Source organism: Rissa tridactyla, chromosome 6, assembly GCF_028500815.1.
Source record: "Rissa tridactyla isolate bRisTri1 chromosome 6, bRisTri1.patW.cur.20221130, whole genome shotgun sequence".
Classification (NCBI taxonomy): domain Eukaryota; kingdom Metazoa; phylum Chordata; class Aves; order Charadriiformes; family Laridae; genus Rissa; species Rissa tridactyla.
The window spans coordinates 60,823,967-60,842,210 of NC_071471.1; positions in this window are offsets into that span (position 1 = coordinate 60,823,967).

The window sequence follows — 18,244 nt, forward strand, 5'->3', positions numbered from 1 at the left end:
ATGGGATGGATTCAAGGGACAAGGATAATTCAGAGACACTTCAGTTTTCTCTGCTGTAAGAGATTTTAAAGACCCTAGCTGAAATCTGGCATAACTTTTGATCTGCATTATTCTGGGGAGGGAATAGAAAGGGATGCTTGATCTGGTACTCTCTACTACGGGAAATACAGGGACTGTAGTTTCAAACTGAGTAAGCAGTGGATGTAGGGGTGGTAAAAATTACATGGGTAGGCTGCTCTTACTGCTTATGTCAGTCTCATTCCCCTTTCATTTTCAGAAGACTCACAATCTCTGTGTTTTGTTTTGCCTCTTCTGTAAACTTCAACACACCATTTGACCCGGGGTTCAATCCTGTAAATATTCAGGGAATGACCATGCATGTAGAATTTCCCTTCTCGTAGTTCAAATATAACAGTTCACAAGATCCATTCCCGAAAGAGAACACATAGCTGGAACACATCAGAATCCATTTAAAATAAGCACGGGGCAAAACTCCTTTGCATCGAGGAGAAGGAAAATAAATCATGTAATGACAGATTTCAGCTGATTAGAGTTTCCACAGACCGTATTTGATGTTGTTTTGTTTTTCCCCAATCAGTACTATTCTGTGAATCCAGGAAGCACTTACAAGGCAGTCTTGCTGCAGCTAGACATCACCTTCTGTTAAGTGTACAGGTGGCTACTCTTTGCCGACAGGGATGGTAATAAACAATTTTACTTCTCCCCAGGGAGTTTAATTTCTCTATTTATTTGTTTTGTGGGGAATTTGTATTTTAGCAGCTTCATTATAAATCCAGGCCTGTTTGAACAATCCATGCTGATTAAATGAAGCATTAGGAAATCTATTAGCATAACCGGCATATATTAGTTGTGAGGCTGCTTTGGCTTTAGGAACCTGGATAAGTCTTGTTTGAGGTGATCTGTTGTTCTAGTAGATGAAGTCTTTCCCTCTGTAAAGCTGATGTCAGAAAAGATTAAATCTGTCCACAGAGCAATGAAGTTGAAGAATTATGGCCTTCTGAAGCTTAAAACTTCAGAAATTAACCTCTGGCCCCCTTAAAAAGTCTCCTTGCAGAGCAGTGTAGAAATGTGAAAATGCTCTTTGTTACATCCTATCTTGGATTTTTGCTACCACCTGCCACCATCAAGTGGTAGATGCGTTTTTTTTGGTTTTGTTCCCCCCCTTCCCTCCCCCCCCCCCCCCCCACGAGGAGAGATCTATTCATGATTTCCTTAACACACACATCCTTCGTTAAGAAAAGTTTAGTGACTGGCATATGCTATATGCTCTTTATTCCCTCCCACTTTGCACATCCACCTGTATTCACCATTTCGTTGAATTCAGCACAACCATGACTGGAAAACAGTTGTCTTGGGAAAAGAGTACTAATGCTTCCCTCAGCTCACCACTTGGATAGCTCTTCTTCACCCACCATCTTCAAAGCCACCGAAGTATTTCCTTGTTAGGACTTTTGAAAGCCAAACTGTTCTCCTGAGTTGGCTCTTTGACAATGACTTGGCAACCATCAGTTTCCAGAGCTAACCGAAAACAACATTTCAAGGGTTTCTGTGATTACTGCTGGGGCAATGAAGGATAGACTTGGTCTTTGCAGACTCCTGCTTGAAGATGCCAAGCTTGAGGATGAATGCTAACATTTTGCTTCCTGATGTTAAATCCCGTCTTTGCAAGAGGATGGAGTTACACTCCAGAAAGCATACCCTTCAGCCTCTGAGAATTCTCTGCAAGATTGCAGCTTGACAAAACAAATTTGGTTGCTGAGGAATCTACAGGCATTTCTGCAGCATAACTTATTTTAAAAAGCACATATCTCTCCTTACTGTCCTTAACTCTTAACACATGTGGGCAGTCCACCTTCAGTTAGATCAAAATCATGGTCTGCAACTGAGCCCATTTTTTCTTTTCCTTTCTTTCCTTTTTTTTCTTTTCTTTTTTCTTCTTTTTTCCTTCCCCAGAGTTACTAGCTGGCAGCCTGCCTCTGCTCCCTTGTGCTTTGGGTTGAAGTTCAAGAGTGCCCTAGAGCTACTTAGCTGAATTAATGACATCCAATATGACCTGTCAGTTTGAGGGTGAGAGAGGAACTTTTCCAAGATAATGTATACCAAGCAAGCTCAGTCCTTTCGTAAGTGCCCCATTATTATCTTAAAGCCAGGATGTTATAACCATTTAGTTAAAAAAAATAAAATAAAATACCGGATTACTGTAATTTAAAGATTATTCCTTCTTTATATCCCTATTACTGGGAAATGCTCAAGAACTTCCCTGTTGTTGACCTTGTAGATTCATAATATGGAACTTCTCATGACTCAAGGGAAAAGATGTAAGCAGTGAGCCAAGGAAGAAAATGTTTCTGTCCCATTTTAACATGTTGTTCTCCTCTGTGTGAGGTGATGACGTTGTACATTTTCAGTATGACAGATTGTGCACTGAGAGGTGTACCAGTTGCCAATCTTAATGTCATCCAGAAGCGACATACCTTTTAAAATGTAGAAAAAAAAAATCAGTAAAAAGAGAGAAAAGGATAATTGGGAGTTTTACAATATATGACATTCAGTGCAATGGCAGTAGATGGTTAGGAAGCCAAGATTTCAAAAGGAACCAAGGCCCCAGCTTTAGAAGAACCATAAATTTAACATGAGAATGCTGATCTGGAGTCTTTGCTTAGACATTAGTGACAGTACGATGGTCTTGTTCAGATAATATCACTGGCAAGCTATTCCACCTCTGCTGAGAACAGAGAATTGTAATACCTACAACATCTGTGTGCTTTTTTTAAACAATTTAATATATGAATCATCCCATGTCAATATCAGAGGAAAGGCTTGTAACTTTGCTGGTTTTGGGAGATTGGGCACAAGAAGGTGTTGCTTTTCTTCAGTCACCTTTCCTCCCTAAGGAGAAGGGGTTTTAAGAGTCTTCAAAGTTTAGGAATCAATTGGGTTTTTTCCTTAATTTTTGTATTTAGTTGGGGCCCGTTATATCAGATTTCCATGTTGAGAGCTGTAAAACCAGTGGTGAAATAGGTTGGTGTGACACCAGACTCTTCTCAGAGCATGCAGTTTATCAGCAGTTTATGTGATACCAAATTCAAGATGCAGAGCTTTCTTAGACTTCTAAGTTTCTTCCTGGTCAGTGTATAAACATTCACAAATGGAAGGAGTTTATTTCATAATGACTGCTTCTATTTGTTGCAGGGATTTAAATAGCCTCATCGCAGAAAAATATCGACATATCAGCAATGAAAAAATAAGAAAATATCTCTGAGCAGTATCTTCTAGCATCATCTGAATTCTGTCCCAACAAGATCCTCCATCTTATCCCATCTATGAATAAGAAAGGCCTTTGTCCATGGAAGAATGGAGTGAAACCACACCCTGTGGTTTGAGATTGATCACACCGTGCCTTTGCAACCTGAAAAATTAATCCTTCAAGGCTTCTTGTCACAGTGTGTTATTAATATTCTGCATGTGTATCATGAAGATGTTTGCCTATGGCACCTTTGTAAGGGCTCAATGAGCAGCATTCACTCAGTGTTGCATGTCATTGTATATGTTCTACAGTGCAAAAATTGCTGCAGGCCAGTAGATCACCCAGTCTAATAACTTACCTGTGCCAATGCATGATTTCACTGGCTTCCAGAGATACTCATGAAGAAAATATTGACCAAACATATGCATGAAAGCCCTAACCCTGAGATGCAGTTAGGATGTGAGTGGTCTTCAAATCCCAACACTGTGAGGAGAGCCAAGTGTGAAATACGCTGGTCGTAGCAGAAGTCATTCTTTTCAGCCTTTCTGGTCTTACTGTGTATTTGGTACTTAAGCTCAGCTACACCTCAGTTACGGGTGCTGGACCACTCCTACTTCTTTGTGCAGTAGTTCTACTGCGTGACTGCTGCTAAAGAGTACTGATCCCAGATAAATAACACGCATAAGAAAGGGCTATTCAGTGTGTGTATTCATTTGTATGACCATTCGTAGAGCTATTAATGAGTCAGTTATTTCCATGGGAAAAATACTTACTCATAAAAATTCCGGTCAAATCTAAGGATTTTTTTCCTTCTTAAGACTTAAGCGTTCCTTGATTGAGTCCTTTTAATAATAGCATCAAAAACGTATTAATCACAAGTAGTACAGAATTTCAAATAAAGATTTGAGACTATTCAACTTAAGCTGATAGCACCAGGCAGCTGTCAAGTGACCAGGTTGTCTCAAGACAGGATCATAGAGTGGTTAGAGAAATCAGACAAGTCACAGACTGACTGTGTCCCTGAAACTTTTTAAGGGGGTGGGGCAGACTTTGAGCCTGAGACAGCAGGTCCAGTTTTGTACTCCGCCACATCCTGTGAGACCTTTTTGGAAAGCCACCCTGCAACTTACGGGTAGTTTGGGTCTAGATCTTTAGAAGCGTTAAGACTGATCAGTTATATTTTTCCATTTGGGAGAATGTCCATCAAATCTGCTTTTATCAGGTGTGTATAAAACAAAAGAAACATAAAAACATACTCTGGGCTTAGGCAGGTAGATGGCACTTTTACCCAATTCAGCAGAGAAGAACTAGAATTTGCAGTTGTGGAAGAGACCTTTTGTGAATTGCTGACTTTTTCTATACAGTCAAGTGACACAAACTCCATTGATCAAAGGCAGTTTCTGCTGCTCAGAAATGCTCTTTCATGTGTTGAGGAGGATGAGCTGATGGAAAATCACAGGAATGGAGGAGGTAGTAGAGTGCTGCATATTAGAATCAAGCAAATCCAAAGTCACTATGACTTTTATTTATTTTTTTTATTATTATTATTTTTTTTGTGTGTGAGTGAATGCTAACAAATGATGGTAAAGTAAATTAATGAGGTTTAGTAGGTCACAGTCTTCCACCAGGCCTTGCAAATCATCAGTCTTCTACCAGGACTGTCACGTTAGCAAATCTTTGTTATTTTAAGTGACAAAGCTTTGATTTGGTACACCAAGAGGTTTATGTTATCTGCTCAATGCGCACATGGAAATAACATGGTTAAAGAGCAGGCACATGATTGAACACAGTATCTCACATAACAGATGCATATTTAATTCTTTCCTTCTGTAATATCTAAGTTTTCTGTATCTTTTTGTTTTAGTTATTTCAAAAAGATATTGAAGCAGTTCTGGTGATCTATCTTTTCATCTGCCTATCCACGCTTTCTGACTCTCATCACAGTAATATTTGATTATAGGATCTGACTCAAAAGCTCCCTGATATTAAAAGAGATCTTTCCTTTGTCTCAGAGGGTTCCTGATCGGCTTCTGCAGCCAGCTGCAAGGACCGCAAAGTCCCAGTTCCTGTAAAGAAAGCAGTGCCAGGGAACTGGACCCACCCAGAGGCCCACCAAAGCTCAATGTCAGTCAGGGTGTCAGATTTAAGCATGAGAAAAATTGTCAAAAACCAGCAAGATTTGCTGCTCTCAGGTGAGCTCACTGTTTGTGTGATGATGTTCAGGTTTCCATAGTTGCTATTTTCCTATCTTTAGTGGATAAAAAAGGAATTAAAAAAAAAAATCCTTCTTAAAATAAAATTGCAAAAAGAAACCCATAAGAAACTCCACGCTATATATCCAAACAAGCTTCACTGACCTGCCTCTACTCTCCCTTCTCTTTTTTTAATCGTATAAAGTAAAATATAACAATGACAATTCAATTCAGCAGAATGCTCTTTTGATAGAGTAATCCAATTATTTAATGTCAAAACTGCTGAAGCAGGAGTCCTTGAGATTGTTAGACTTTCCTCCCCAACACACACAAACATGCATGCACATACTTATCCAAAATGCGGTTCTGGAAAAATCTAGCTGATTTTGCAAAGCATTACGGAATCACGGAATCACGGCATCTTCAGAGTTGGAAGGGACCTCCAGAGATCATCTAGTCCAACTCCCCTGCTAGAGCAGGGTTGCCTAAAGCACATCCCTCAGGGCTGCATCCAGGCGGGTCTTGAAAATCTCCAGAGAAGGGGACTCCACAACCTCCCTGGGCAGCCTGTTCCAGTGCTCTGTCACCCTCACTGTAAAGAAGTTTTTCCGTGTATTTGAACGGAACTTCCTATGTTCTAGCTTGTGCCCATTGCCCCTTGTCCTGTCACTGGGAACCATTGAAAAGAGCCTGGCTCCGTCCTCCTTAAACCCACCCTTTAGGTACTTGTAAACATTAATCAGGTCCCCCCTCAACCTTCTCTTGTCCAGGCTAAAGAGTCCCAGCTCTTTCAGCCTTTCCTCATAAGGGAGGTGCTCCAGTCCCACAATCATCTTGGTTGCCCTACGCTGGACTCGCTCCAGTAGTTCCCTGTCCCTCTTGAACTGGGGAGCCCAGTTTGTGGAGCCCATTGTTGTGTTTTGCAATAGGAGATTATTCCTTTAGGGAATATGGGGTGTTTTGTGGATTTTTTTTCCTCCTCTTCTAACTAGCTCTACTCAGACCATGCAGGAAAAACTTGTCTTCACTTTCCCTTGAGTAGCCAATGTTGTTCCATGAGATCAAACCCAACATTTATGAAGAGGTTACACTTATCGTCCGTTTTAGACCTCAGCGTGGATCTGTGTGCCATTTCCTTAAAGAAACAAAGCAAAGGGGGTTCTGAGGGAACTCGTGAGAAGTATAAGCAAAATGCATTAACGTTTCATTCACGGGCAGGCATGAAAGGCCTGACCTCGGAGGTGCGTCTCATTGCCAGGTGACTGAGGGACGTTTATGCCTATCCTCTGGTGCACTGGTTCCAGAATGAGCAGTCGCGTGTGAATCCCTCCACCTTCTATCTACCAGTGCAGCAAACATTCACTCCCTACGAACTTTCCTCAGAAAGCCTCCAATGCGCACACTCTCCTCAGCTCCACTGGGAGAGATTTATTTCTTCATGGAAGGGAGTAATGGGATGCATTTCCCGCTGCCATACATGTGTAGCTCGCTGTGGTCTGTAACATCTTTTCTGATGCATCCAAGAATGATTATGTGCCGTAGCTTTCTTGCCAGCTCCGTGGGTTGGGAGTAAAAACAATAAAAGCGTGACTAATAGGTGTTTCATTTTACAGCTTTTTGGTCTCAATTGCATAATCAGGATGGCCATCTCCTTTTCTTCCTTTTTGCTAAAGAATAAATCTAATAAAGCTAAAGAATAAATCTTTAGCTTGCCCTGGACTTAAACAATTCTATGTCTGAGGCACTGTGTATTTAATGTATGCTGTTAAGTGCTCAATGCAGAGGAGTGGCAGTGTGTGTCACGGGAAGGTTATGGTGTCATCTACGTGGCGGCTCCTTTTGCTCTCTATTTGTGTCTTGTGATGATTTATAACACATATGGAAAAGCTTGGGGAGCAATTAAGCTACTCCATTAAAGTGAATAGCATAGATCGTGTTTGTGTATCTTATTTAAATCTTTGAAATGTAAAATAAAGAGAGAGCTTAATGGTTACAGTGTAGTTTGAACATAAAACTCAACTAATAAGACACTCCCTAATCTCTGATTTTAAAGAGAATTACACCTGGGTATTAATAAAGTAAGATAGACGTTAACCTGGCTTGACGTGGTAGAAATCACATTGTGATGGTAATCCAAATCACATGGGTAATTTTTGCTTCTATTCTTGGATTTACTTTGAGGGCAGCTGAATGAATTTTCTTTTCCTCTGATCAGAATATTCACGTTAAACAAAGCAACTTCCTGAACTCCAGAATTTTGAATCTGCTTCCAAAAGAATTGATTCTTTTCCAAACCAATGCATTCAGCATGACTGAAATCGAAAGATCATTTTATTCTCCCAGATCTAATTTGGGCTGCTGGTTGTCATTACTAAGGTGTCTTATAACCAATCTTTCTAAACTGGGGCTGATATAGTTGGCAGCTGTTACAAATGTCAAGAGCCTCCATACATACGTGTAGAATAAGGGGTCCTGAAAGAACTCTTAGCAGGAAGCTCTGACTTTGCCTCATTCATTTTCATTTCACCTTAGAAAAGTTTTTAAGTACATACTTCCCTGTAAATCAAGGGAGCCATAAGCACTTTTTTGATTAAGGATGGGTTTGGAAGTATACAGTTGCTTTCCCATAGCATGGTGTTTTGGGGGTTCAAGAAGACCATTAGCATTTCTGTTGTTTCAGAGGCATTTTCATCTACAAACAAGATTACATCCCTATTTCCTAGTGATTAAATAAATATGACTTAATTCATGTATGCCTGAGCTATGGAGCACGTTAAATAAAAGGTGCCATGAGCTTCCAAATATTATGGGTTACCACTTTCAAAATTTACAAAGGGTTGGAATAAATAAAAAATTCTACCAGGAATGCTAAGTTCTTTGCCACCTTTGGTTTCTCCTACCTGCATCAGCTCATCCTGGGGACAAGAGGAAGGCTGGCCATTTTAAGACCTGAAGTGGCTGGTCAAGAATAATAAAGATTAGAAATTAAAAGACTAGCCAAACTCCATGAGAGCTGTGATGAGTCACGCAGGTCTTTTTTATTAACAACCAGGACTGCTTTGCCATCCAGGTGTACCTGGCGGGCAAAATCCTGAAGTGCCTCCTGTTTAGCCAAGGCTTCTGTCTCCTGATTCTGCCCCCTCTCCACTCCTTCAGGGGGAAAATTCCTCCTCCGATGAGCCTTCTGTGGCCTGGAGAGAGCAGGACAGCAGGCAGGGCTGGGACAGGTCCCTCCAGGGGCACATGTCCTGCCCTGCTATGGTGGCCACCGACCTGAGTGTCCTTTCTTCAGAGAGGGAAGTAACATCTAACAAGAACCCAAGGGAACTTTAACTTTACATCTGGGACGTGCTGTATCACCAGACAGCTGGAGTCAGTGGTCCTTGAGCACCTGGCAATAGCAAGGGACAAGTGTCTTCTGTGCTTTAGCCTTGAAGGGCTCAACAGTCTGGTCCCGTTGAGGAAGGGGTGAAACAAAGGAACATAATTAGTCCCACCAGTGATTAAAACACTGTCTTCAGAGGGGATTAGAAAAGTCTGAGGCTATGCTTTCCTTCTCATGTTAAAAATCTCAGCACCCTTTCACATAACAGCATTTTCTCTATTCGCCTGCCTTGCTTCTCTTCTGCTTCGGTGTTGGTGTATTTGAAAGTTAATGGGATGTTGGGTCTGAAGGAGAGGAGGGGGAGGAAAAAGAAGAAAGGAAATAGGGCAAAAAAATCCAGGGGCAGATTTTGAAATCCAAATCCTGTTCTCAGACTGATTTTTCTCTTTGTTTGCTCAGCTGCTTTTCACAGCCGCCTTGCTGGCACAGACAAATCTGAACAGCTTGCAGAACAAAATGACAGGAAGATGGAAGGATAATGTGTGTTTAAATATCAGTGACCAGCCTCTTTCTTGGCACTCTCAGCATGGGGAAAGCTTGTTATATACTGCCTCCTTTAATCATTTCAGACAGGGCTTTTCCTCCTGCCTATCCATCAAGAGGAGAGAGGATCTTCCTCCGAACGTTAGTTGGAGTGACAGACAGGTGAATTATTAATATTGTTTGCCACCGACTCTCCTTATTTGTTAAGTCCCCAGCCGATGTGACCCCTTTTTTTTTTCAGTCTGCTGTAGGCCTGACCCACTCAAACACATGCAAACTGCACGTGATCACCAAAAGGATTTGAATTTGAGAGGTTTTGAAAAAGCACAGAAAAAAAGGAACAACTTTGGTACCTGGAGCCCAGCGAAACAGAGCAGAGAGGAGCTGGAGGAAGGCTGATAATACACTGCCTCCAGTTAATGAATGCACTGCCAAGAAATTCAGTGTCTACTGTCTCTCTGGGACACTGACGTGTGTCAGAATAAAAATCATGCACCTTTGGTAAAACCAGACATTTGTTACGACTAGCATCTGAGATGATTAAAATTTAATCACATCAAGGATTGAGATAAAGAGAAGAATGGCTTTACCCTTAATTGGGCATTGTATTTGTCTCTTGCTTCCTGATGAAGGAGGCTGTTTATTTCCTCGGGCAGATTTTGCTGGGGGGGGGGGGGTGGATATAGAAGCTTACTTCTGCAAATGTATACAGACAAAAAATCCTATGTGAAAAATTGGAGTGCGTGACTGTAAATCAGGAACCACTGTCCGAAGGTTGCACAAACAAGTATAATTTTGCACCTTTCAGACCAACTTGAAGGTTGCTTTTTTTCTTCTTATTTAGCATTGGAGTCAGTTAAAATTATAAAGTGCTTGTTTCCATGTCACATTTCTGGAGTGAGAGACACTGTTACCTCCATTTTACTGAAAAGAAATTGAGGCACGGGGAAATGGTTCACAATTTCATTTTTAAAATAAATGAAACTACCGATTTAGAGTGCTCTCGCGTTCAGAGCTGGATTCCGCCTGCCTAGCTCTAACTGGCACCTGAGGCCCCAGGCTGAGCGCTGAGGCTCTCTGTTCAGCAGGAAAGTGCTCCAAGAGCATCACTGGCTTTGCCATGAACCAAGTCATCCTCCATCTATCCCAGAGGAATCCAGGGCTTCTCTGGGCAAGAATTAGGGTAACTGTGCAAAAATCAAAGTGCCTTTTCCAGAAGTTTGGGTCACCATAGTTTCCTATTTAAGTGGTTGCCAGAGTTACTGTATTTTATTTTTTAACGTAAAAGAGTGAGCAGTTGTGTGTTTGTGTGCGTGTCTGTGAAGGGGGAGGCATTTCTCAATATTTTTTTTTAATCAAATTAATCAATTTTCCTGAGTCTTTCCCCAAAAATATCAGTTTGAGGTAGATGCCCAGTCTTAACTTTCAGGCTAAAGCAGTGAAGCAGCTGAGCAGAGGAAGTCTTACCTCTGTGTACACTAATGCAAATATTTTAGATAAAAGCATCAGCCATCTTAACAGTTATCTCTATTTAGAAAAGCACTTAAGAAGCCTAATGTTAAGCATATGCTTGTGTAACTCTTGCTGAATGGGGGACCGTATGCTGTAAAAGGCATGTGGAATAGGGATGTGAAGTGGGTAATAACAATAATGAACATTTACATAGCCTTCTGCACTTTTAAAGGCATATAGGAGCTGTAAGTATAGAGCATCAGGGACAGAAGGAGATATGAAAATGTAAGGTTGTATATTTAAGATTCTCTTTTTGCCTGGCTAAATCCTACCTTCAGTTACAAAACTTCCAACCTCAGTAAATGCAATCAAACTCGATTTACTAGCCAGGCAGAAAGACTAATTCAGCCCAGGGTCTAGTAATGTTGGCAAAGAGCTGTTTCAAAAATTAAAACATCCTCTCTCTTATTATTAGTTATTTCCATTTTCCTGTTAACTTACTGCAGAAAAACATTGCTTTACCATGATGGTATTCTGAGCTCTAAAATAGATCGATCAAATCAAGTCAACCAAAGATGGCATTCCTGGCCCTAGAGAGTGATTTACACAAATCCACAGAGGAAAAAAATCTGGAAGCAAAGGAAGGAGACTAAAAAACAACAGAGATTTTTAAGGATATAGACACATAAATTAGCTCTCCTCTGGACAAGTGACTGTATGCACCATACCTTAGAATCAGTATTTAATTAACCTCTTTAAAAAAAACCCATTAAGCTCACTGGTGTGTGACGAACAGGCACAGGAATGAATGTTTGGCAGGATGCCAGGCAATACCAGGGAAGCTTTAGGAAGACGAGGTTGATATTAAAGGGAGAAGTTTGCTTTGGGAAAGTATCTCATTCATGGGTCCTATTTCACCGGTATCGTAAACAGGAGCCTGGGAGCGGTTTCTCCGAGCTGAGCCCTGGGAGGTTCATAAATCGCGTCTCAGGCTAGCTGGATGCTGCGACTGACTCGCCTCATGGAAACCAAATGAGCTGGCTCACAATATCTTCTGCTGGCCTGCTGGCCATGGCTGGAGGTAGGGTAGGGGGTGGGTGGACCAGACAAGTTTATGTCAAAGCAAGAGCAATGAGAGCTTGAAACAGAGGGACCGATTCACATGGCTCCTGTTAGGAGAGGCTGAGCTCCTCCCAGAGCCACTATCAAACTTGCTACACTCCCTGAGGGTTAAACTTAATTTAGAAAAATGGAAAGGATATTTTAGTTTAAATCACAGTTTATATTCTTTGCATGGCTTTCTGGAGCAGCTTCTGCCTCTCTCTCCTGTTCTGCTTGAATTTGGTTTTCTAATCCATCTCCCCAAACTATATACTTGAAGTTCAGCAATAGCAAAATGAGGTAGTATTTGAATTTGAGGCGTTAAAGTCTCAGTTGCACAGTGCAGCAAAAAAGACAGAGTCAGACTACTGCTGAGAGCTCACCTGTCTGCCCAGCATCCTTGAGGGCAATGAGGCTTTCTGAAGTGTGCCCCCACTCCTGGTTGAAGGACACTATGGGAGACAAAGGGCTACACAGGTTCATGCTGTGCTGGGCAAGTTGGTGAAAAATAAATCCACTGATTGTTATTAGATGCGTAGAAAGTATGTCTGGCTCAAGAAGACTCCGGCCCTCCAGTGCTTAGAGACTGGAGATTATTTTGGGAAAGCAGTCTGTATACTTACCTTTCTCTTTTGCTCTTCTCAAGCTTTGTGGCCAGTGTCAGAGACGGGAAAGCAGTCTGCACAGACCCTTGCTGTGATTCATGAGGGCTGCTCTTTCCTCTTTCCTCTACTAGCCTTAGGGTACATCCCAAAATACTGCATTGAATTTATCAAATAAAGTCTTTTTTGTCTTGTAAAGAATGGGCTGTGTCTGTTCTGAATATTACTGGGAGATGTTACTCTGGAAAGTGAAAGATCTTTCAGTAGAAACATCAAGTACGGCAAAAGTGTGAGCTAAACTCTACTAAAGTCATGTCTCTGGGGGAAATACCCCTGTCTGGAAAGGGGATAAACAATTTTACAGGAGAGGAGGAATCTTCTGCTACAGACCTGTAACTCTCCAACGTTGCTGTGGGTGAAGGCATGTCGTTCACAGCAGCCCAGCAGAACGGAGAGCAATGCCATGGACTGTGTGTCCCCAGAACATGCTATTCAGCCGGCCACTGCTATGTTTTAGATGAAACCCCCACCAACTGCGTTTGACACATGGGCGATGCAGTTGTCCCTGTTGATCAGAGACCCTTTCTGCTGTGATTTGATCTTTCGTCAGCATGGAAGGAAATTTTCTAAAGAAGGTATATTAATTAATCAAGTTAACCCTGAGACGTCTAATGAGCATTATGGTATTTAACCACCAGCAAATCTGGCAAATACTAAATAGCACTTGAGTTCTGTTTCTTTAATGACTGTTAAAAAACAAAAATAAGGGGAGTTGATTATGTCAGGTTAAAAACATTTAATTAAAATGGAGGGAAGACGTAGCTGCAATTTGCAACCATCATAGAGAGGAACCAGATAGGAGAGTATTGTGCAAACTCGTGAAGTGCTCTAGCTTTTAATTAAAATTGCAGTTCTTTAAGACAGCCCTGTGTCAGATGGATTCTGATTAATTGCTGTTAGTCCTGCAATATTGCCAGCAGGATTCTTCAGTGTCTTCATGCCCTTAATAGGGACCTATGCGTCAGGGGACATCTTTATGTCATGGTACATGCTGGATCTGTCACGTGAGGTCCCCATCCCTCACTGAGGGTGATAGTGCACATGAGAATAATGATGCTGTAGCTGACTGTATGTCTCCAGAATGTACAAGCTATAGATGGGACAAAAGAGATGCTTCCTAGTTAAGCAAGCTCTGTGTCTCTTCATTTAAGGACTGGTATTTTAGCTTGCATTTTGTTATGATACTGATGCTCATAGAGCTATTGGAAAGCTTTTGGCAGTGATCTGGGAGTCAAGAGACCTCAAGTCTCTCATGGTTGATCTATTAATTAGCTGCCAGCTCTTGGCCATCTCTCTCAGCTTATCCACATCGCTGTATTATCTGCTGTGAAATAATCATCCATACAACCCTATAGCGGTGTTTGAGATCTACACATAAAACTATCATACTGGTAAAACTGGCACATCTGTAATGTCCTACTGGCACATACACACAAAATGGGAGGTAATCAGGTAAATTCACTGCAGAAACAATTAGTTCATGAACAACTTAGAGCATCTAGAAAAGTCAGAGATGACTAAGGTACTTTGCAGAAAGATATTCACAAAGCAATATCAAAGCACAACCAAGCAAGAAAGACATCTACTTAGTGCCGAGAAACAGACAAATCACAGAATTCAATTGTTAAATTCAATGTCATGCAGATATGTATATCTACTTGTACTAATATAGTTGGTTTTGTTTCTTGAACTACAAACATACACAAACACAAGCAAACATCTTTGGAAAAAGTTAATTTGGGATTTGGAAAAGTAATACTCAGTTTATTAATATGATTGTGCTCATTCAAACCACACCAGGCAACATCTTAATTTTGGCTCACGGTATCTTCCTTTAGAGGTGACTGCAGTCTCTCTTGACTTTCCTTAGTAGTTTGGTGGGTTTTGACATAAAATCTCCTAGAAGTTTTAACTTTAGCTGCCCTAAAACCTCATTCTCTGTCCCCTATCTCTGTGTTCTCACAGTTTTACCTCCTTGGTGTTCAGTTATCCACAAAGAAAAGAAGGTGGGTTTTTACAGAGTTTCATATTCTTCAAACTGTGTTGGAACAAAGGAATTGTCTTATTGCTAAGAGACAGAGCATAGGTGTGAAGTATATTCAGTCATTGTACTACCAAACTCACTTAATTATTTCTCTGGGAATCAGTCCACATTTATGAAACTATGATATTAGGGTTATGTCCATATTTTGTCTTTTGTCATTTTATGCAATAAACTTTTCTAAGCTATTATTGCATATAGATAAGTTATTATGTCCTTTCTCTCATTTGACTGCTGCAAAGAAAATGAGTGTTTCCTACTGGCTAACAAATGTTTTTTGTTTAATAAACAGCTAAACAACAACAACAAGTCTAATGAACGTTACCTGTCAATTTAAAGTATGAGAGCATAAACCGTAAAGAAGTCTTCAGCTGCAGAAAATAATTTTCAGGTATAATATTTCTAACCAAAATGTATATATATATTTCTTTAAATAATGCATTTTCTAAGGAGCTAAAAATTCACACGCTGCTCTGGGATAACTTCATTAGACTCCACTTTGAAATCCCTTGGTCAGATTCTGCTCCCACAGATGTAGCTGTAAACATGCTGTAAATCCACTGAAGAGCTTGTTTGTTTAACTCAATCTCAGAAAGCCGGAACTGGCCACCAAATGATTTATTTATGGATATCCCAACCCCATCGTCACTTAAAAGTAGATGCTTGTATTTCATGTTCTTGATTTTCTTGATTTTTAATCATTCATAGGACATCATCAATTATTGATGTTCCATCTATTAAAAATGCCATAAATAAATAAGGTATGTACACAGGCCTGACCAGAAACAGCACGGTCCAAGATAATCCAGTTCAGTACACCAAAAACTGTCTTCTGTTTGATGAAGTATTCAGCTGGGCCTGGAAGGTTGTGGGCAGCTTTCTTGGCGGCTGTACCATAAACATAAGAAGACATTTCACTTGCTTCCTGTTTAAAATAACCCGAGGAATATCTGAAAGGGAATATGAATAAGCATACCTGGTTTTCATCTCAAAAACAAGAAATTAAATAGTACCAATGACCTTTTCTTACTGCCCGCAGTCTAAATGCTGTGTGTTGACTCACATCTTTGGGGAAAGAGAAAATTGGAAACAATTAGAACACTGAGGCTACTTGAACACCCAGTTCTGATCTGTTATTACTTTTTGAAATTGCCAACAGAAAGAATAATAATCTTAGCTAAAACCCAACCCAACATACAGTCTTTTTACATGAAATGGTCCTCTTAAGAAAAAGCTTTATTCCTATTTTCGGTTCAGAAGATACCCTTAAAAAAAAAAAAAGACTAATTATACACTCAGCACAAGCATTTAGGCTAAGAAGTGCTCTGTTCCTTGAAAGCATGTTAAGAAAATGGATCCACTCGTAGCCCTGGTGTTTTGCTATTTGGTTGAATTTTTACCTCCTGCAAGCTGCCGTAAACCAAAGGCCCTTCCCGCCTCTACACCAGCTCCTGATATGGTGTAACAATGTATGATGACTATTTTTCTGTCTCCCCAGGACATCTTTTCATGCAGAGATGGTTCCTTGCTTCTTAGAAGGGCTGTAGGAGAAGGGCAATGATGTTTTGCCAAGCGCGTAGTCCCTGGGCTGAGAACCCCCCGCCATAGCAAGGGGCTTGGGGGACATCTGGTACAGGCAGCAGGGCCTTTTGCTGCACCCACTGACACTATGTAATGGGGACACACACTCACCCGTTGCAATTAGCAGGGGAACAAATTGTCACCTAAATGGCTGTGATATATCTGCTCGCTGTGCCTGCATCCAAGAGGCTGTACTATTTGACGTGAGGAAAGCCCGTTGCCATGGGTTCCCTGTTAATTCAAACGTGGGAGTCAATCACACCCCACCATCCATATGCGATCACCTGAGAGCCTGTGTTGGCTCTTTTGCTGTTTCATATTTTAGGTAAAGCCCAGGCTGCTGGGGGAAACTTTGTGGATGATGGGTCTCGGTTGACCTAAAAAAGGCCTAGATCAAAGGACTCCCTGCTATTGCAGTGATCCACTTGACTTTTAGGAATTTGGCCATGAAATAGAGTCTTCTGTCCTCAGTCGTGTGCCCAGGACCTTTCTGACAGCGCCTGTGTGAAGTGGACATACGGGGACAGGAGATGGGCTCAGCTGTAGGGATTCACCATAGAGAGCAGGCTGATAGCCCCATTTCCTGAAGAAGGAGGCTCCAGCAGTCATTTACTGCTTGTAGGTATGGTTGTTTTCATCTCTCTTGACTCTTCTTTTCTCCTGCCCTTCATTTTTTATTAATGAAGCTGCTGGGCAGTTCCAACCATGCTTGACAAGTCTCAAAGAATCAGTTTCTTAGAAGCTTAATGCAAATTGGCAGCAGGGCAAAGAAGAAAGTCCACGATGTGTCTTTCTATCCCCTACCCCCAAGGTGATCACAAACTGGGTCACCCCTGGAATGGCACATCTGCCGATACATGGCTTTGTGAAAGAGCAGTGCCACAGGCTTTGAAGTGCCCTCAATTTCCCTCTCCATGGGTGTAACTCAAACAGTAGTGAGAAACTGTGGGCACTGGACTTTTCTCTTTGGCAGGTTCTCTGCCTTCATGAGAAAATAAATTAATAAATCCATTAAAATCTAGGCAGCTGGCTATGTGGACTCTCTTTGTGCCCTTTGATCTATGCACCCGTGGCTCTGTGGTGATGGTTACAGCTGCTGACAGGCGATTTGCTGGCGTCTCTGTTCTTTGTCGTGCTTGGTCTTGGCATGAAAATTTCACAGCGGTTAATGAGATCCATTGGCCACGGCAATCCGTCCCCTGTGCATTGAGTGCTAATTAGTGTCAGCCTGTCACAATAGTAAGATGAGTTGCAAAATAAAACCATCAAGTGCACTCTGATTCTGATTTATTACTTATTTTCCTGTCACTGTGGCTGAACAATAATACCAAAAAAGAAGTAAGTCAGTCTGGCTTCTTCTTTGGCTTCATGTGCTGTGGTGATGATTTCCCTGTAATTAATGAGGTGCATTATCTAACTCCCTCACCTTGCACTAGGAAGAAAAGTCCTTTTTTCACTCTTTCGTTGTTTCCAAAGAGAAACTCTCTGAAAGCCTTGAGAAAACACAATCATGCAGAGCGAATGTCCTAAAAGGCAGGCTCCATTCATGGATCTGCATGCTCCAGGGTCCTTTTGTGCACCAGTTTAATTAGATTTAGTGTGGAGTCCCTACCCTCAGCAGTAAACACAGCATTGACGTTTCAGGTCGATGCAAAGGAGGTTGTGAGATAGGTTCTTGGGGCCTGACACTTTTACATCTGGGCCCCTTTCCACAGCTGTCCTTACAGCATTGAATGAACTGCTGCAGTTTTCTAAGGTGGCACAATTTTTCCCATATAAAAGTTAGCTTTAGAAACAAACTATGTGCGTGGAAGAATTGTAGAGAATGGGTCTTTACCACAGTTTTACCTGGAACAAGCTTGGTGACAGCAGTCTTGCTCTTTCAGACTCAAGATGCCGAGGCTGAGATCAGTCTCACTTGGTCTGTGCCTTACTGTGCCAGACATTTTTTCTCTAGGAATATTCATCCACCTCCAGCAGTAAATTTTTGCAAATGGCTTGATTCATATTTATTGTGTTTTGTAGACTCTGTCTAGAGAGTAGTGATTGCGATTGGAGTAAGTATCCTACTATTAATAA